At 47.8% G+C, this 21,861-nt stretch overlaps 1 protein-coding gene across 2 annotated transcripts in view; it reads left to right on the top strand.

Moving 5' to 3' along the window:
- Positions 1-15,051: 15,051 nt before the first annotated feature.
- The window catches only part of FAM3D (FAM3 metabolism regulating signaling molecule D), a 33,670-nt gene continuing 26,860 nt past the window's right edge, over positions 15,052-21,861 (top strand). For both annotated transcript variants that reach the window (XM_037040807.1, XM_037040806.1), the window contains exon 1: positions 15,052-15,092. The gene's annotated coding sequence lies outside the window, so the exon portion shown is untranslated. The remainder of the gene's footprint in view (positions 15,093-21,861) is intronic.

Here is a 21,861-nt window from a genome sequence, read left to right as displayed (position 1 = left end):
CAAAATGATTGATAGTAATGACCAATTATTAACTCTCATAGGCTGGGAAATCTAAGACACCAATACTTCATGTCCCACCAATGAAGAGCAGAGCCACAAACTGAACCATGACAGTGTTTTCTTGTCTTTTTTATCCTCACCTGAGCATATGTTTCATTTTGTTTATCGCTTTTAGAGATAGAGGAAGGTGGAGAGAGAAACATCCATTGGTTGCCTCCTACATGTGCCCAACCAGGGATTGAACCCACAATCTAGGTATGTGCCCTGACCAGAATCAAACCTGCAACCTTTTGGTTCACGGGACAATGTGCCAACCAAGCGAACCATTCAGCAAGGGCACGACCAATCTTTTTTTAATAACAACTCTAAGATTCATCAATTTCAGAATTGATAAATGTTGAAAATAAATGTGTATCTGAGAATCAGTGAAGTGTATTTGCCATACTCTGTAATGATGATGATGCATTTTTAAAGCAGATTTTCGTTGAATCTCCACTATTAAATGGTTGTGATGGAGTCCATTTGACAGATGAGAAAACCAAGACAAGCACAGAGCAGTGAAGCAATTTTTCTAGTGTTATAACTGGAAAATACTGATGCTGGCAATCTGATTCAGAGCTGCCTGACAAAAAAAAGCCCAAGGGCTTATGTACCAAGCCAAAAACAAAAGACATAAAACCCAGAACAGTGGGGAAAAGGGACAGGGAGAAGTGCCGTGGACTAGGTCATATCTAGAGAGCCTGAATGCCAGGGAAAGGACTGGCCATCCACTCCAGGATCATCTACCAAGCGCCGCTGTATGGCAGGCACTGTGCTGAGCACTGAGTAAGAGACAGAGCGGGACTAGGCCTTCATGGAGCTCGCAGCCGAGAAGGGATCAGCAGCCAGCTGGACCATTCAGGGGGATCCATGCCAGGACGAAGGTGTGCACAGCCCACACATAAGAGGAAACTTTGACCCTGTGCCAGAGGTTTGGGGAGGGCTTCCCAGAGGAAGTGACTTTTCCTGGTGACTTTAAGAATGGGTCAGAAGAGGAGAAGGGTGTAGCACCAAGCAGTGGTGCTCACCAAGCATCCCAGGTGCTCCCCTACATTACCCAGACTCCCTTGCAATTAGGTTGGGCCATGTGACCAATTTTTCCCAATAGAGAACGTGACCTGTGACTGAATTAAGAACCAGGTGCCTCTTTTAACTTCTTTTCCTTTGTACCAGTGACCTTGGAGGCCACATCTCCAGATGGAGAAGGACCACCCAACCCACACTGCACACTGCAGGAGTGAGACATAAACTCTAATGTGCTAAGTGTCTGAAATCAAGGTTTCATGTATTATCACCAAATAACTGGTCCTGACTAATCCAATAAGAAAGTGTTCCATGGAGGGAAAATAGAATGTGCAAAAAGACAAAAAAGAAAAAGAAACTTGGAGGAATTGAATACTTCCTGTGCCTGGAGCAAGAGCACCAGGGGCTGGTGGCATGAGATGGAGCCAGAGATGGGGGTGGCTCCTAGGACCCTGCAGGCCATTTAGGAAGTTTGGGCCACTGTGTCTCAGAGGATGGATTAAAGCTGGAGGCAGACCGGATGACAAAGGCTGGAGACAGATGTGAGGATACCACAACATGGAGTCCATGAGGATAACAAGTGAGATTACTAGGTCAAAGTTGCTTCCAAGGTCAAGCTTGAGAACTGGAATGATGGTGGTGTGCTCAACATGGATGGGAAAATCCAAACAGAAACTGATTTATGGGTGACGCTGATGGGTCCTACTTAGCCTATGTCAAGGCTGAAGTTCTAAAGGACTGTCAAGCAAGGGGGTTCCTGAAACAGGACTTAATTTGGGAGCTGTTCTCTACTTATTTCAGAGCTGCAATTTCTTCCTGATTCTCCCATTCACAACAAGTTCAGTTAGACATACTTCCTAGGTTAAGGTCTCTTATGATGCAGCCTGGGTTTTCCTAAATGCTTTTAAAGACCAATTAATTGCATTACTTTATCTATTAGCTTTCTATGGAATGAGCTTCTAAAACACAATTAGACAGTTGTCATTAAAGCCATGGAACAGCTCCCTGAGAGTAGTTAGTGATGAGATAGTATGTTTTTCTTTGCAGCTGCCACCTCAAGGGCCTGTGAGAAAATACAAAGAAGTAGGGGTATAGAGGTGATGGGAAGGGAGGGAGCACTCATGGGCCTCAAAGCCACCATCTGGTGAATCGCTCTCCAGAGAGGAGTGCGCTGAGACCTGGGGATGGTTTGCTGGGAGGGCTCCTACCAGCTCCAGGACCTGATGACTAACCATCCAGGATTCCTATGAGCTGGTTGATAGCTCGAAGCTGGCCATGGTAAGAGGGTTTAGAGCACAGAAATCAGCAAATGCTCTAGATCAGGGCTTTTCGTGGCAGGAGAGGGGAGCCGATCTACCAGCAGGCCGCCGATTTATACCAAAAGAAGGTTGCAGGAATGTGGGGATGGACGCCAACTCGGTATCTGGTTCTACCCAGTTCTCCTGTGAATATCCAAGAGTTATTTGTGACACCTGCTTTTCCCTAATCCTCTGGTTCCAGTTCATCAAATCCTCCCAATTCTGTCTCCCAAATATATTTTCATTATCTGGCCCCCATTCCCCCGACCCAGCATCCTTTTCCTTCTTACCCACTACACTCTAACCACACCGAGAAGCCTTCCAGTCAGTGACTTTGTGTACCTTGGTCCATCTTCCTAGAATGTTCCTCCCCCATGAAGATTGGTTGGGTTCCTCTCATTTTCAGGTTTCAACTTATATGTCATTTCTTTTGAAAACCTCCTGAGACCACACCATCTAACACAGTACCACCTACATTTTTTTCCCTTTTTTTCTTTATCTCTTTCAAAGAACTTTTTATACTTTACTTTGTCACCTAATTTTTTTGCGGGCTTCCCACTAGCTTGTGAACTCCGCGAGGGCAAGTTTATTTTCTACTCTTCCCCGTGCCTCCCACAGAACCTGGCACACAGCCAGGGGTCAGTGAATATTTACTGTAGAAACATCTGATGAAGTGGGAAGTCCCCAGTTTTGTAGTTGTGAGTGGCACCAGGACCCCCTTTTTCAAGGTCTGGGTATCCTTAGTTTGGAGGGTGTTGTTATTAAAAAACTCAAACCAATGAAACTCACAAGATGGATGATTTCACTGATGCCATGAGGCCTCACCATTGGCCCCACAGAATTAAAGGGATGAATGTTTCCTGCCTTCCTGCTGTTTAGTGCATTTCAAGAGACCTATCCAAGTGACTGAGTTCACTTCTTCCACTGCATTGTTCTGCAACTTCTCATCACCAGTCCCACCCCAGGTAAAATCAAGGGGAAGAATTTACCTGTCTCAGGTGACCCTCACACCTAAGCCAGATGCGTTTATTGTTGATGCTCTTTTCTGTGAAACTTCCTAATGTCATAGCACACTCAGGACCTGCCTCAGAAGTATAGAAGGATTTGGAGCTACCAGACGTGTTGACTTCTCCTATGTGTTCAACACAGCATTAGATAAATGCCAAACATATGTAGACCACCCCAGTGGAGGAAAGCAAATGTCCTAAGGTGAGAGGATGCAGAGATCACTGGCAAAAGCCATACCTCCTGATGGTACTGGGCGCAGGGATACCCTAACGGCAGACCCTAATGACCTCCACTTCCTGGGGGTTGCAGCCTATATAATCCCTTCCCCTGAGTGTGCAGAAACTGTGACCTACTTCTACTCAAAAGAATAAGGCAAAGATGAAGGGACTTTACTCATATAAGGTCCCAAATCAGTTTATTTTGAGTTAATCTACAAAGAGATTATCCTCAATGGGTCTTAATCAGGTGATGCCCTCAAAACAGGGATTGTGCCCTCCTTCAGGGGAGAGGAATTCTCCTTGACAGCGTGATGAAGTACAGAGCTCTGGGAAGGAAGCCCATTCAGCAAGGGACAGAGGGCAGTCTCTAGGACCTAAGGCAAGTTTATATCCCACAGCCAGAAAACACTTGGAACCCTCAATCATACGACCACAAGGAAATGTGTGGCAATCTCAGTCATGCAACAGCGCAAATGAGCATGAGGGGAGAAGTAGATTCTTCCCTGGTTCAGCCTCCAAATAAGAATGCAGCCCAAGAAACCCCTTGATTGCAGTCTTGTAAAACACTGCACGCAGAAGAACCAGTTAAAATATACCCAACTCCTAGCACACAGACACGTGGAAATAACAGCCTTAAGGGTGTGGTGATTTGTTGTGCAGCATCAGATGACCAACACAGGCAGCAACCTGGGCTAATCCGAGGAAATAATAACCAGAAAAATCACCAACACCCACCCTCTGCAATGCCCTGCTTGTGGCAGGTGTGGGTCATTTCTCTTTCCATACAAAGAATTTCAGGTACTCCTTAGGGAGTTAACATGCTCATTCATCAGTTTGCAGATCACCTACTATGTGCCAGGCCTTGTGTTGGAGATTAAGGACTCCAACATAACCATGCACTGTTTTTCTTTCAAGGAGTTTACAAACTAGGAGGACAAATAATGCAAGTTACACCTTCACAGGCACATATTTACAGAGGGCTGACAGTGTGGCGGGCACTGGGATAAGCACTGTGGCCAGAAAAGGATAAAGACACTCTCACCTTGAGCTGTCAATCAGATTAGGGAGAGTTGGAGCCAGCTCACACTGGCTCGCAAACGCCAACTGTAAAATTTTCAGTAATTGGGATCTAGTTGTTAAACACAGCCATTATTAAAAAATTAAATCATTTAAACTTAATATTAAATAAATTATATTAAAAGTAAGGTATTACACACTCAAAACCCATCAAGTCCTAAGTATTTTTCTGTATTTTACTATTATTTATGCTCTTGAAATTATATACCTATGTTGCATATATTGGTGAAAATTTATACCATTAGTGATTTCACAATGGTAGCTTGAAAGTAGCCATAGTGTGTTTACACCACAGAACGTGGCAAACCCTACAAATGTGAGCTTGACTTAGTGTCTTGTTAATTGTATGGACTTAAGAAGTGTGGTAGAGAAATGTTAATAATGCAGTAAACATAAAAGTGGGTCGTGTCTGTAGTCACTATACTTAAAAGATTAAGAAAATATTTTTTCAGTACTCAAAAACTCTTGTCTGATTCAGCAAAGAAGTCACTCATGTTACTGATGATCAAATTTTGACATACATCTTCAATGTTTCACTTTCATTTTAGTTATTAACATAAATGAAAGTACCAACCATCATAAATTAACTACACTGGCTTATTCAATGACCAGAAAGACTCCTTTGCTGAATCAGAAAGTAATTCAGTCTGTGTCCATAGTCTAATTTTGTCAAATAATGGTTGAATTATAACCATAAATTAGGTAATACAAAATGTCGGCCAAAATGAGTGAAAGCATTCTGTGAGAGTCATTGACTACATAGAATTTACACTAGAGACTATTGTGTATTTTATTTTATTTTTTTAAGATTTTATTTATTTATTTTTAGAGAGAGGGGAAAGGAGGGAGACAGAGAAGGAGACAAACATCAATGTGTGGTTGCCTCTCTTGAGCCCCCAACTGGGGACCTGGCCCACAACCCAGGCATGTGCCCTGACTGGGAATCAAACCAGTGACCCTGTGGTTCACTGGGTCAGAGCTCACCCTGCAGGTCAGCACTCAATCCACTGAGCTACACCAGCGGGGGCAATTGTGTATTTCATTATTATTAAATAACCAATACATATCCTTTATACCAGCAAAATATAATACACTTGTGTATGTACAAACATTTTTTTTCCGGGAGAGTTGGTCGTGAACACTAATCAGCACACCACTGGTGGAGACGGACATAGATGACCATCAGGGAGTTTCGAGCAATCACCCAGCATGTATAAAGTCATGAGGCAGTAGTGGGGAGCCATTCCTCTCTATGACTAAAAGGGTTTGATGGGTGATTTCTGACCCAGGTCACTGCTCTCTGCTAGGTTGGGGAGTGTGTAGTTGTACAGGCTGAGGTAAGCACTAACTTCCCACATTACCTTTTCCCTGACCTGGCACAGGCTGCCCAACCCTGGGCCTCTTTCCAGCTCAAGCAGGAAAAAGGCATTTGGACCATATCTCCCTTTCTAAGTCCTGGTTCCAGTGCTTTCCGAAACTCGGCAGTTGGCACCACACTGCCTGAGGCAGCAAGACCTCCTGCAAAGGAGAAGGGCAGTGGGTCAAGAAGTTCACCAAAAAACACACCACTTTTCAGGAAAGAAGCATTGTGCTCTGAGCCAGGCTCCATGCTGTGAGTTTTACCCACACCTGGCATTTAATCCTCAGACAACACAGTGAGTGCATCTCTCGTATCAACCTTAGTTTATAGAGGAGGAAGCTCAGGGTGAGGAAGTGATTAGCCTGCGCCGGATCCATGCTCAAGGCAGGATTTGATCTCGGGTAAATGGACCACATGCATCCTAAAGTGATGAGTGAGGCCAGACCTTTCCCAGCCATCTCGGTGAAGACAAAATGTGCACAAAAGACAAGAAGGCATGGTAACAGAAGGCATCACCCATAGCCGTTACGATGACAATGATGATGACAGCAATGATGATGACAGTGAAGTACTAGATGAAGCAAGAACAAAATTCTTCCATATCATTTGATTTTCAAATTTCTTTGCTGTTACATTGTTTCCTCCAGCTAACGGGATATAAGTTTTCCATTCTCTTCAGTATATTCTATTGGTGGGAATGATAGCAAAGAATAAGACAGACCAGAAGAAACAAATAACAGAGACCCTCTGATGACAAACACACCAGACTAAGTCAGGAGGCACGTCTATTTTTTCTAATTCTCACCCAAGGATATGTTTATTGATTTTAGAGAAGGAGAAAAGAGGAGAGAGGGAGAAACATCAATCAGTTTCCTTCCATACACAACTCAACCAGAGATCAAACCTGCCACCTAGGTATGTGCCCTGACCGGAGACTGAACCACGGCCTTCTGGTGCATGGGATGACTGTCCAGCCACCTGAGCCACCCAGCCAGGTGTACGTCTACATTTGCTTTTCATTGTGCCGAAGGGTCCCAGTCTGGTGCCTAGCCCAGAGAAGGTAATCATTAAATATTTGTTGATGAACAGCTGAATTGCATAAGGGTCAATATACCTGAGTGCAGCCTTATGTTCCCCTCTCCAAAGGTGAAGAAGTTCCCAAATGTACCCAGTGTCTGCCTGCCCTGGGTGACTTGTGGGAGAAGACCCACCCACCCTCATGCTGACTGACCCACCCACTCAGAGCACAGCCCCTAGAAGGGAAGCTCTGGGTCACCCATCTTAGGACATGGCCCCCTTAGACCTCTGCTTGCCCCTCGGTCACTGGAGAAGCCAGACCCCACTGCAGGAGGGCACAGTCCATCCAGTAGGTTGCCTGGAAGTTGAGCAGGGTGAGCCCTCCCCTCTAGAATGGAAGGACAATAGCCGTGAGCCCCAATTAAAAAGCTATGAGGTGACCATGAAAACCAGGTTCTTCCTCTCCAGACCATCGAACTCCCGGCTCCACCATAGCCCTCCCCATGGCCTGGAGAAGCAGGGAGGCCTCCAGTTCCCATTCCGAGGGTTCATGAGTGCTGTTAGACCCGTGCCCGCAGCCCTAAAGGACTCTGTGTCCTGGGGAGCGGGCACTCACCTGAAAGGAAAGGCTGGCGGACATGTACAATACTGACAATGAACTTTATTGTAATGGTTAGAAAAGAGGTAGCTGTTAACTGTAGAAATTGCACAGGGGAAAAAGAGTGGTGTCAGGAAGAAAATTAAAATCGCCATAATCCCTCTTCCAAGAGACAGCACTGTTGGTACTGGCTACGTTTCCTGCAGCCTTCCGTCTCCACACGTGCTGTTCCTCACGTTGTGTTAATTGGAATCCTTCACAGGAGACTGTTTAGAAATCTGTGTTATGTGGAAAGAGAAGGAGATGCCAGATCCTGTTTTTACAACATCACAAATCCCCTCCAACCCCCAGTTTTTGGCAACCACGAAGGATGAGGGAGCTCCAGAATTACGGTTGGTGCTGAAGTTGAATTACGGTTGGTACTAGAGTTCTCACCACCCTGACAAGCGGAGGTTTGGAGTGAGATTTACCTTGATTTAGAAAAATAAAGAAATATGGCATTTCTCATAGCCATGGTATGGAGCAAAATTCATTCCACGTGAATGGATGGGTGGATTGACGGATGGCTGCTTGGATAGCAGGCAAGAGAGACCGTCAGAAAAGGCACAGACAAGGAAAGAGACAGAAACAGAGAACAAGAGATACACATGTATATGCTTGTGTGTGCATAGAAAATTCTAGAAGTGTGAACTGTGGTTCCATCTTGGTGAGTAGATAAAACTGGACATTTGAATTGTTATTTCAAACAGCTCTGCACTATTCTGAATATTTTATCATGAACACGCATTACTTGTGATTTTCCCTCTTCATATATTATAAACGTTAAGTTCCATAGCAAAGGGAAATTAAGGCTGCAGATGAAATTAAGTTTGCAAATCAGCTAACCCTCAAACAGGGAGACGATCTTGGATCATTCGGGTGAGCCTGACATAATCACAAGCGACCTCACAAGCGGAAGGGGGAAGCAGAAGAGGACCAGAGAAAGACGTGCAATGGAAGATGCCTTGTGAAACATCGCTGGCTTTGATGATGGAGGAAGAGGCCACAGCCAAGAAATGGGAGTGGCCTATTGAGACTGGAAAAGGAAAGAAAACAAATTTTCCCCTGGAGTCTCTAGAAGGGAATGCAGTCCCTAACGCCTTGATTTTAGCTCAGCGAGACCCACGTCAGACCTCCGACCTGATGCAACCACACTATCCCTGTCATCCCCCAGAGCAACAGACGCGCACTGTGGACCATTTGGCTGGGCTGCTGGTGACCCGGGCCTCCGAGCCCAAGAGCCTCTGCCTGGCTGCCCACTCCAGTCCTGGCATTGATGGAGGACTTCCATTCTCACTGTTTATTGTTGCTGTTGTTCAAAGGAACAGCAGGAGCACTGAGAGAAATGACTGGAGGAATGAATTATTAATGCTTGCAAAGGAAATTTCTAACTCTATTTGTATTCTATCATTGGCTATGTCTCTTGTGCCAAGGCAACTGGCTTTATTACACAGCAGATCAAGACACAAGGCACACATGGCCACACCGGATTCGGTCGATTACCAAGGGTGAGAAGGACTGTAAACTGTGGGTAGTTTATTGATGGTGCATAGTGGTGCTTTGTGCCTTTCTCCCCCGACTTCAGCAGGCACCTCACTTCTTTTGTGATCAAGGCCCGTGGGTGCTGTGAAAAATGCTGCCAATTTGATGCTGAAGGTTGTACAGAGAAATCCCTGCATAGGTTCTGGCCCAGTTTTTTTCTCAAAGATTAAAACTAGAAAAATTGATGGAATAGACATTTATTTCATTAGTAAGCCAACTCTTTTGTCCTTGGGCAGCCAGAAAGCCAGATACAGCCTATACAAACACACACACCTGTGAACCCCTGTGCACACACACTCACACGCTATAGGATCCACGCCTAGACACACCCACATGCATACACACGCCAACACTGCTCTGCCATCTTGTCTCAGATATGCCAGGGTGGGGAGGGGGGTCTGTTCCTCTGGGGTTTTCCCTCTGAGTGAAGAATTCTAATTCAGAAACTATCCCAGCTCTGGGGAAATAATCTTTAGATTGGTTTGTCTACCAGCCAGGAACATGCTCAATTTTTTAAAAGCACCTTATTTCAAGAAACGCAGAGGACCCTAGGCATCCTGAAGCCCCGGGGAAGTACTGCTGCAGGGTTCCAGAGCTCCCCTTGCTGACAGCAGCGCTCCGAGCCAGGTGTGTGTGTCCCTCCTCAGCTTCCCGCTTGTCATCTTAGGAAAGTTACTCAGCTTCTCTGTGCCTCAGCTTCCTCATTGGTAGGTAGTAATTGTACTTCCCTCAGAGGGTTGTTGTCACGATAAATTCAAACTATGCATGTGCCTTGTTTACCAGAGGACCAGGCAAATACGAAATGCTCCATAAATGCTGCCTCTGCTATTATTCCAGGTCCCGCACCCACATATTCTCTCAACTGTTTAGAAATACACACAGCAAAATATGAGTACGTATAAAGCAGCTCAAGGACTAGGAAAGGAGATTGAAAATGAGTGATCAGTAAGGTAGTTTAAAAAAGTCTAAGAGAAGATTTTATATTGGAAACAAGAGTAGATGTAGAATACATAAAATTTACCTATGTGCACTTTTTTGCCCAAATTTTTGAGGAAAAATAGTGTGCACATTATACATGGGTAATACTAATTCTGTAGCTATATAAATGTTTTTAATTCTTTTATTTATGTTTATGCATTGAAAGTAACTCTAGAAAACAATAGCGATATCCATATGCAAAATAATACCCTAGAATACAACAATCGGTTTTGTTTCTAAATATAAATAAAATAAACATTGAATTAAAAAATTAAAACAAAGATTTTTTCCTGAAAGTTTGGGCCAAAAACGTGGATGTGCATTATACATGGTAAAATACGGTATTTGATCTCTATTACCAATTGAATCATGACCCCCCAAAATTCATGCTGAAGAGCTAACCCTCAGTGCCTCAGAACGTGACTTTACTTGGGAATAGAGTTGTTATAAAAGTAATTAGTTAAGACGAGGTCATATTGGATGAGGTAGGTCCCCACTCCAGTATGAATGGTACCCTTATATAAAGAAAAAATACAGATACAGTTCATCAGGGGCACATGAGAAGAGACCAGAGACCATGTATCTAAAGCCCAAGGAACACCAGCAATTGTGAGTAAACATCAGAATCTAGGAGAGGCACGGAACAGATTTTCAGTTACAGGCTTCAAAGAACCAGCCTGCTGATTCCTTTGATAATGGGCTTCCAGCCTCCAAAAATGTGAGAAAACAAATGTCTGTTGTTTAAGGCAAAAAAAGAAAAAAAGAAAAAAAGGAGACGCACACACGCCCCGCCCCCCCAAGGGGTGGAGCTTGAAGTGGCGATGCTCGAAATCTGGCCATCCATCTGGACAGCTCTTCTCCCCTTGGTTTTGAAAGCACTTAATATCCACTTTACAACTTTGGCCTCATAGAATCTTGTGGTGTAAGAAGGCTGGCATTACTGGTTCTATTTTTTTAAAGGAGAAAATACAGGTGCACAAAGAGCACAAGATGTGCCTGCAAAAATTGACTGCAGCACATTACACACACAGAAACACCCAGCAGCTTAGGAGGGAGGGTACATGAAGATGGTGCTTTGTGATACGATCGTGCGCGGTCATTACAAAATCACATCTCCGGTTTTCCAGGGTGCAGGGGGTGCCTCGGCTATGATGACACGTGAACAGAGAAGGGTACAAGCTGGCTGCTGAGGAAGACTTCTGCTGTACAACCCGAGGGAGACATGGGCCAAAATATTAACCTCGTTTCCAGTGGGAAGTTATGTTTGCCTGATTTTTTTCCTTTATGCTGTCCAGTGTTTTCCAAAATTTTCACAATGGGACTGTATTGTCTTTATAATTGAATAAGAGAAATAACGTACTGAGTTTTAGTTACTCCCCTGAGTGCTTGCAGCTCCTGGCAGCACAGCTATGCCCTGAGTCTGGCGGCAATGGGAGGGAGGTGACCATTCCTGCCACCTCCTGGCCACCGGGCCAGCCTTTGGCCCCAACAATCCCCCAAGGGATTGGCCCCCAAGGAAATGAATCAACTATCCAACACCAATAATCGCACTTTCAAAACCTCCCACCAAACTAGACTTGACACTGACCCCCACTCTGTCAGTGTTGTTGTCCGAGAGAGAAGAGAAAGCACACTGACCCCTTTCAAAATCAGAGTCAAAATCACAGTCAGTTTATTGATCATCTACTATGGTGCCCATATTCTCCACCTACAGAGCAGACAGGTGGCGGGGGATCTACTGGTACACACAGAATCCAGAACCCATACCAAGACCCAACTGGTTCCCCTCTGAGTGAATACAGGGGAGAATGTCCCCTCAGGTGCCAACTTAGGTTGTGTGCTTCAGGGTTCAAAACTGGGTTTTGTCATGGGAAGGAAAACTAAGGGATGATTTCACAGTGGTAATTAGCTTCTCTGAGACTGAAGCTCAGGGAGACTGCCATGGGCCTTCCCTTCCTCCCAAGGCTATTGTAAGGATGCCTGAGATGCCTGAGACCCAGAGGCTCACACAGCTGCTCAGGGTAAAGTGGGGGTCACAGCTCCTGGCTCTCAGACCAGTGCTGTCTGTATTGACCAAGGCAGGAGTGAGCCAGCACTCACTCATTCCTTCATTCATTCAGCAATCCATGACTGGGCACCCGCTGAGTGAGTACCAGCCACCATTCTAGGGAGCAGCACCAAGGCCTCTGCCCTCAGAAGACCCACCTTCCAGTAGCACAAGACAGGTGACAGATGAGCCAATATTCTGGAAATGTCATTGCAGGCTGTTGAAAGAGCTGTACAGAAAATAAAACAGGGTTGCATTTGTAATTAGCAGAATAATGGCCCTCAAAAATGCCCAAGTCCTAAACCCCAGAGCCTGTGGCTATGTAATATTAATTACACTGCCAAAGGGAGTTAAAGTTGCAGGTGGAATTAAGGTTGTTAATCTGCTCACTTTAAGCCAAGAAGAGTATGTTGGAGCGTCCAGGGGGACCCAATATGTACACAGGGTCCTCAAGACCTGTGAAGAGTTGGAAGATCTCAGGATGGAAGGTCAGAAAGACGCAAGTCTGCTGGCTTGGAAGATGGAGGAGGGGCCACAAGCCAAGGAATGTGGAAGGCCTGCGGAAGCTGAAAAAGGCAAGAAAACATTCTCCCTCAAGCCTCCAGAAAGAACACAGTCCGACCAACATCTGGGTTTTAGTCCCATGAGACCTGTACAGACCTTTGCCCTACGGAACTGCAGGATGACACGGGTGCATTGTTCACAACCACTGTTTGTTCCAGCACAAACAAGAAATTGGCCCAAGGCCCCCTCCTCAGGGGGGCTTCCCTGACTACCTGCTGAATCAAGGGTGTCCAACCTTCTGGCATCTCTGGGCCACACTGGCATCTCTGGGCCAAGAAGAGTTGTCTTGGGCCACACGTTAAATACATCGTGACACATAATCACAAAAAATGTCATGTTTTATGTAAATTTACAATTTTGTGTTGGGCCTCATTCATAGCTATCCTGAGCCTCGTGTGGCCCACGGGCTGCAGGTTGGACACCCCCTGCATGAAGAAAGTTCTGCTATCTGTTGTCACGGGTTTCTTCACAAAACTTATCAGGATTTTAACTCCATGCTTCACTGTTATTGACTGTAAACAGTTAAAGTGTATCAGATCTGAATGATGAGAAGCACCAGCCCTGAGCAGAACTGTCCAGGCTGCAGGAGGAAGGGAAGGAAGGGGAGGGGAGGGGAGAACAGGTAGAAACAGATGCAAAACCAGGGCCAAAACCGGTCAGGATGAAGGAAAGCATGGCCTGTCCCCAGAGGACATGCCCCAAGGGGTCCACTTCCCCTCCCCAGGGATCAGCTGGGCAGCCAGAACACAGGCTTGGAGGCCACATCAGTCCCCAGTAGGCTCATCCTCCCACTAGCTCCTGGGTGCTCAGCTTTTACTTCCTTTTTTTTCTAAATCATTATCCAAGGATATTTGCATTGCTTTTAGAGGGAGAAGGAGGGAGGGGGAGAGAGACAGACAGACAGACAGACAGTTGCCTCCCATATGTGCCTGGACTGGGGATGGAACCCACAACCTAGGTTTGTGCCCTGACTGGGGATTGAACCTGCCACCTTTTGGTTTACAGGCCAACACTGCAACCAACTGAGCCACCAGCCAGGGCTCATCTTTATTTTGTGAGCAGCTATTTGCCCTCATGTCCCTGGATACTCATTTGAAGCAGGCCACACAACATTTCTGGAAGCAGTCAGGGTGGAAATCATCAAGTATAGAAGCATCCCCTGCCGGCAAACAGGTGAAAAAGGCCCACAGGAGCCCATGAGGAACTCGGTGCCTCCTGGGAAAGAACCCATCCTAAGGAGAGAAAGACCTCAGGAATAGGAACCATGAGTTGTGAGTGACATGCCTGGGAGGTTGGGGGGATGGATCAGCAGTGGGGGACACGGAGCCCCTCTAAATGCACCTGGAGTCCTGGGGAAAGAGGGGAACAAAACTGCCTTCACTGTTGCGCTGACATCCTACCACCAGCCGGACCTTCTCTGTTCTTCCTCCCCCTCTCTCTCCAGCTGTAAATTCTAACTCCATGTGTCCCAAACCAAATGCAGAATCTTTTCCCCAGACCACTTTCTCTCCCTGTTTTCCTCACTCCTGATCACAGCCTCCCCCTCCTTCATCCAGGCTCACTATCTGCAGTCTCCTTTCACCCCTCCTTTGCTGCCCTATCCCAACCCCCTCGTCTCGGTCTCCACCCACAGGCTCACCTCCTCCCTGCTTCCTCCGTCAGCCAACACCCTGACCCAGGGCCTCAGAGCAGGTGAAGGCACCTTTGCTAACTCACTCTACCCCCTACTTGGTCCCCCAGGGCCCGAGGAGGTTGTCAGCATGGGATTCATTTGGGGAGCAGTGTGGTACTGTATCCCGACTTGTGTCCTCAGGCAGCGACCCTGGTCTATCAGTCCTGACTGAGTTGCTCAAATTCCCATCCAAACTTCCTCCGTCAAGGCTAGAACTCTGAGAAAGACAGGCTCGCAGCCTGGGCCCAAGCCAGGGCTCCAGGGGCTCCTTAGCCACATAAGACTTTAGACTCATTTCCTGCCAATGAGCTCTCAGAGTAACTTCCTCCTTCCTGGTGAGATTGTTTAACAAAGCAGGGAGAGTTTACGCTAGGTCTGTCTACAGGAGGGCAGAGCCTGGGTAGGGCCAGGAGGACCTGGCCACCCGAGGTGAACCATGAGACACGTCGTCCTCCCTCCAGGCCTGCTGCATCTATAGAACTTCTGGGGAGGCCCCAGCCCCTCTGAGACCAGAAGGCCAGACTGTCCTAACAGGGCGGTGGTCAGCTGGCTCGGGACCCTCTCGTCTTCTCCAGTGACGGAAGCAGGGAAGTAGGAGCCTTGATCCCTCAGGTATGTTTCTACCAGAATTCAAAGGGCAGTACCTCTGGGTCCACATTATTGAAAGGAAGGAAAATGAGAGTGGGGTGAATGGAAAATAAGGAGTGAAAGAGCCTGACAGAGAAAGATGAAAGGAGAGGAAGAAAGAAACCACATAATGAAAGAGATTTCTGAGATGGGACAATGAAAGGCAGGTTTTATTTGAAGAGCCAAGTCTGAACAGTTAATGGTGGACTCTGACGAAGATTCTGAGGTGGTGTTCAGGCTCAGTGAAAAAGTAGCCGTGAGTGATTAGTTATGTCTGCCATGCGCACAAGAATGAGGTGGCATATTCAAACTAGGAATCTGATAGCCCACATGGCAGCCTTTTTTTCTTAACCACAGAGGCCTCTTTATTCATTCACTCATCTATTCATTCAAAAAACACACTGGACGGTCAACCATGAGCCACACAAATATTTGAAGAATGAATGAGGAAAGAAGGAATGTTGTTCTTTGGCTTCTGATAACTTACAACAAAGGCTCATGGTCTTGAAAAATTTTCCAGCTTTCTAAGCCAGACTAACCCCTTCCTTTAATTAACACTCAATTTTCTCATCTGTAAAATGGGAGTGGTCATCTGGACATCCCCTGTTAATCCCTGTAGTTCTCACTACGTAGCATCTAGAATAGCAGTAAAACACATACAATAACACCTACTAAGGGCCAGGCTCTGGGCTAAGTACTCTCTGTATGAGTACACATTTAAAGCTCTATCACCTCTATGAGGAAGGCACCACTCCCACTCCCATGTTGCAGGTGGGAAACCATGGCGTGGAGAGATTAAACCACTTGCCCGGGCAGTGTAGCTGAGTATTTGCACTCCCCACCACCGTGCAGCACTGTCTCTGCGAGGCCGCTGATTCTAGGTTCATGACTAGAAGAGAGCTGGTGCAGCAGTCGCCTCCCAGGTGATTCCTTCAAGGAGCATCTGAACCTGCATGTCTGATAAAAAGGAGTCGATGACTAACAAGACAGGACAGTAAAGCAGACATGGTCCTAGCCAGAAAGTGAAAGAACAACTTGCACAGATAGTCATTTCAAAACAGTTTTGACACGTGCCATAAAGGAGAGAGCCCAGGAATCGGGACAGACTTCTCTGCGATTAAATTGGCAGAGGAATGCTAGCAGGGGCAGGAGGGCAGGGCGAGTAAGCATTTGGTGCATAGCAGAATCTAAAAGAAGGGGCAGGAGGGGCAGGAGGGGCAGGAGGGGCAGTTCTGCACAAAGAGGGCAGGAGCAAGTAGTGGGAGGTGAGCTAGCAAGGTGATCACTCCCAGGCCAAGCACAGCTGTGAGGAGGAGTTGGGCTTTGCCCAGTGTTTTCTCCAGTCTATCCATCTGTCTGTCTGCTCTAGTACATCTGCTGTCCCCCCAATCAGGCTGTCCACTGCCCACCTCAAGCCAGGCCAGACCAGCAAGTAAGACACGGGCTGGTCTCCTTCAAGGAGGAGCAGCTGCCCCTTCGGTTCTTCCTTGCGGTCATCCTTCACACACCTTTTTCGGAGCCCACCTCCACATTTATACACAGGCCCAGCAACTCTGATCCAATAGGAATTTGGCAGTGTACCGAGCTGAGGGGCCCTTCCTGGGGTGGGGGACACTTGGAGCCATGGTTTGCCAACATGTTGGGCTGGGCAGCTCCTCCTCAGATGAGACCAACCCCTGACTAATGTTGGAAAGCCTAGCGCAGCTCCTGTTGGGCAGCGGCCAGCCTGTGTGAGGCGTGGCAGCCTGGCCTAGCCTGGAGTCCCACAGGGCAGGCCCCCTGTCAGTAGGCCTAGGCCATGGGGCCACCCCTGGAGCCAGAAATGCGGCCAGCCCTACCCAACTGCATGATGGTATGAGGGCAATCATTAGAAGGGAGAATGGATGCTGGACAGATGACCAAAGCTATGGATGTCCACCGCACCCTGGCTCCAACCATCCTGCCTCACTTAACTGGTTACTAAAGTAATGGATGGAAACACTGCTAAAGTCATTCTACTTGTGTGAGTCACTTCCTACCTAGGCAAGTCACTTGATCTCTCTAAGCCCCAATTTCCTCATGGCTAAAATGCAGCTAATAAAGGAATCTACCTCACAAGTCTGTTAGGAAGATTAAATGAAAGGACACAGGGTCCAAAGGAAGGCTAACAATAATAATATTTATTAGAATCATTATTATGATTATTAGTAAGATTTTTTCTCCTTCAGATATCTCTGGATCCCACACCTCTCCAGAGAAGACTTATCTCCCAGTGCCTTCCCAAGACCTGGCTGACTTCACTGTGAAGGCTGCCACCTTGGTTAATCAAAGAGGCTAAGCCCCAGCTGCCTCTGTCAGAAAGGAATAGAATTGCCCACTGGGCTGGATGTGAACTCCCTCATGCTTGACCTGCTAAAGTGATTCAGACTGGCCAGCAGCAGGCCTGCCACAGTCAGGGGTGAACCCAGATGCTCCAGGCTGCCCCTCCCCGATTCAATTAGTCCCCTCTGGTGACCCATAGTCAGGCTCTCAGCAAAGAGGCACAAATCGTCCTTTCAGGCTCATGCATCCAAAGATGCCCAGCAGCCTCAGATAACCCCATCTCCCTTGACGCAGGGGGTGCTGCATGTTTGGCCTCATGGCCTCCCGCTTTCTCCTGCTGCTCTCTCACAGCCTGGAGGAGCTCACTCCCCCTCTGAGCACACTTTTCTCTCATCCTGAAGGGATTGCTGCCTCCTTGGGAGGGAGGGTGGAGAGAGTATCTCCAAAGGAGAGACCAGGGGCCTGTTTGCTTAACAACTGTCAGGAATACTTCCTGTGTCCCGTGTTCCTTGGGTGCATTCTCTCATTAAATCTTTACCAAATGAAAGATTCTGACGGCCACGCACAGACAAGGAAACTGAGGCTGAGAGAAAATTACACCCACAGATCCATGGCAGAACGGAGCTCCAAAGCCCCCCATTCTTAATTGCCATGTCACACAGACGTGATTCCCAAGCCGGAATAGGCCTCTGCAGGTCTGAAGATGCAAATACGGCCAGAGCTGCCCTTTATAGGGGGCTTCCTCAGTGCCAGGCACTGAGCAAAGCACCTTCCAGTGACAATCTAGCCAGGTTAACTAGGAGGAAAGCTCCCCGAAAACCCACATGAGGACAGAGGGCTGGCAGCTGAGGCCGGCAAAGCAAGCAGCGCGCTGGTGAACCCTCCCTGTGAGAAGGGCACTGATGGCAGGGGGCATGGAGGAACAGATGTTAGGGACTCTCCGTGACCCCACGTGGCCTCCCACACCCAAGCAGGCTGAAGTCCAGCAAAGGGAACAGCTGGGCTCACATCCACCCTGGGCTAACAAGGGCCACACCCAGAGCTGGGGGCCACAAACCATGGGCCCCAGCCAAACCGGCCACCACCTGTTTTGACAAAGCATTGGTAGAACACAGCCACATTCGTTCATTTGTGTACTGTCCACAGCTGCTTTCCTGCTACGATGGCAGAGTCGAGTAGTTGTGACTGAGAACATACTGCCCCAAAGGCCAGAATGGCCTGGTCCTTTATAAAAAACCGTTGAGCCCTGGTCTACAGACGCAGAACAGAAGGGTTAAGAATGTGGCTCCTGCCCTGGACAGGTGGCTCAGTTGCTTGGAGTGTACAGCAAAAGTTTGTGGGTTCAATTCCCAGTTGGGGCACATACCTAGGTTGCAGGTTCAATCCCCCTGTCAGGGCGAATACGGGAGGCAACTGATCAGTATTTCTGTCTCTTGCCCTTCCTCTCCCTCTAAAATCAGTAATGTATCATCAGGTGAGTGCCTGGGTTTGTTTCTGAGGCCCTTTCCTCCTCTGACTCCTACTACCTGACTTCCCTGTGTTTCCCCAAATCCTCACTGAGCTATTGTAGGATTTAGATAAGACAAGGCAGGGTCTCACAGCACTGCCTGCCTGTGGTCTTATTCTGGGAAGCACTTCAGGAACGTGGGGGTAAGAACTCTGAGAATCCTGCTCCTCTTCCTATCTTCCTGCATCTCCTGCTGTGCAGTTCTGCATGGCCAATAATTCTACCACCGGCTGGAGCTGGAGAAAACCATTAAAACCAATAAATAAAATTAAAATAGGGCATAATGGAAATAAGGGGCTTACTTCCTTCTGAAATAAATGTCACTAGGACAAATCGTTGGAGCCACCAGCCTTATTGTTTATAGATTTATTCACTGTTTATCTCCCTCTGTACTGGTGACATGGTCAATAATTGCCTATAAATAGCAGGACTTTACAAGGACCACTTAGAGACTGAAGGCACCCTCTGGTTACTTTGATATCCACACACAGGCCTGACACGCGATGGTTGGAAACTCATGGCAAGAGAAAATCGGGCCTGGGCAGGACTGCACAAACCCCCAGTTCCCGGCCGGACTCAGCAACCGCTGACTCACAGCTGTGCGTGCAGGTGCGCGTGCGCATGTGCATGCACTCATGTGCACGTGTCTGTCATTTTCGGTCTCTTGGGGTCTCTTGTTCTGTTTTCTTCTGTTCCTGGCTCTCTACCTCAGTCTTAGTTCTTTCTTCCTGAGTGGGTCTCCCTCAGGCCCCGGAGCTCCCTCTGTCGTTTCCATCCCCCACACCCACGCAGGCAGGATTCTTCCCTTGCAACAACTCCCTGCCCACACGAGGTGGAGCAAAAGGAAACCAATGGAAAACCAGATAGCCCCCCTCCCCCACCTTTGGTGACTGCACTTAAACCAGAGAATTTCTAGGGATGATGAGGAGAACAACCCAAGGGTGAATTTCCAGAGAAGAGTAGTTAGATTCTAAAGTCTGAGCAGGTCCTCTGGACAGAGTTCGGCTTTTGAAAAAATGTGGGCCATGATGTAAAAAGAAAATAGCCATTTAGATGGAAGGAACAGCTCTCGCTTTGTCTGTTTTTCTTCCCTTATTTTCTTTTCCAAGCAGAAAGCTTCTCACATCCCTCTAACAACATTCACTGCACACCTACTATGGGCCTTGGTGCTAGCACCACGGACATGGGTGAAGAAGGCGCTGAGAGCGGCTGCCTGCAGGGGAAGCCAGCCCCAAAATGAGGGCTGACCATGAAGCATGACTAGGCCCCTTCACAGAAGGATTCCCAGAGTGCCCGAGAAAGGCCGGGAGCCAGGGCTCAGGGAAAGCTTCTTGGAGGAAGTGCTGACTCCTCCAAGCTGAGCTGAGCTTTCATTGCTGGCCCTCTTTAATTCTTCCCGTGCCCCTCACTGCCCTCAGAACAAAACCCAAGGCCATTCCCCGTGCGGCCCCCCGCCCCACCCCCGTCCTTAAGACCCTAGTAGTTCACTTTGCTCTCCACCATCAGAGCAGCGTGTTCTCCCTCTCCTCTGAGCCCCCGCACATGCCGTTTCCTCTTCCTGAAACACCTTCCAGGAGAACTTCATCAGCCTAGATGTCACTTCCTCCAGGAAGTCTTTTCAGACAGCCTCCCAGGCTAGGAGGTGCCCTGAAGGAACCCCGGCCAGAGCGCCTATCTCACGGCACCACAGCCCTTTGCGGACTTGTCCTCTCCCGCCTTCACTGTGTGTTTCTAGTAGGAAAGAACCTGTTTGGCTGTCCGCTCTGTCCCCACCGCCCCGCCCCCACCACAGTGATTGCTTAGAGGAGATTCCCAGGAAATACTGAAGGATGAATAATTCAGTTGGATTTTTTTTAAGATTTTATTTATTTATTTTCAGAGAGTGGAAGGGAGGGAGAAAGAGAGAGAAACATCAATGTGTGGTTGCCTCCCTCGTCCCCCCTACCGGGGACCTGACCTGCCCATGATCCAGGCATGTGCCCTCACTGGGACTCGAACAGGCAATGCTTTGGTTCACAGGCTCACGCTCAGTCCAAAGCTATACCAGCCAAGGCTAAGTTGGAGTTTTTAAAAAGATGTCACAGAGATCCACAAATAACTCCCGACCAAACAGACTCAAAGGGCTCAGACCTGTTCAGCAGTGACTCTGCAAGGTCTCAGGCTCATCTGTGAGAAGAGGGAGGCGTCAGCCACATCCACTGTGTTTCAGAAATCTGGTTCAGCGTGTGGTTCAGGAAGGCCAATGCCGTGGAGGAGACCAGTCCAAACTCCACTGCTACTGCACCCACAGGGAGAAGGCCCACTCCCAGGATGACAAACCTCTGCCTGCTTCATTGGGTCTGGCATGGGTGGAGTCACGGGGTGACGGCACAGGTGCTCATATCTGCCAACCCCACCCCAGATGTTTGGTTGCTAAGTGAAGGAAAGCTCAAGCCCTCTGTGGTATTTAATCATCACCCTTGAGGTTGGGATAGTTTCTTGGTGTAGGATCATCCTCTGAGCTCCAGTTAAAAGACCTACTTTTTCAAGAGTCGATCATACCTCCCTCCTGGGCACACAGACCTTCCTCGTGCCCACTCCCTTCCTCAGTGGGACATGGTGAGCGAGGGTGAGCCTGGGGCCTGCTGGCTGCCCCACCTGGTGTTTCCACACCCTGCTGTCTGCGGAGCATGGTGTGAACCCCAGCTCTGCCAGCATAGCTGGGAGACCCGGTCATGTGACTTCCCCGGGCCAGGCCACAGAGGAGAGGAAGAGACCCGGCCAGGCTGGGCTAGTTCTCCAGGAGACCTATTGGTCCGAAGTGGGGAAAAAGGTGGTGTCTATGGGGAGATGGGGTCATGGACTTGGAAGCCCAAGGGGAGCAGAGGGATCAATTTTATGTTGTTTTAAGCTAGTCTCAGAGGTAAACCCTAAGAAAAAGATACAAGAGAGAGTAGTTTACTTGGG

The sequence above is a fragment of the Sturnira hondurensis genome, unplaced genomic scaffold (assembly GCF_014824575.4).
Source record: "Sturnira hondurensis isolate 20B ecotype Veracruz unplaced genomic scaffold, ASM1482457v3 Scaffold0002840, whole genome shotgun sequence".
Classification (NCBI taxonomy): Eukaryota; Metazoa; Chordata; class Mammalia; order Chiroptera; family Phyllostomidae; genus Sturnira; species Sturnira hondurensis.
This window is presented reverse-complemented; position numbering and strand designations above follow the sequence as displayed.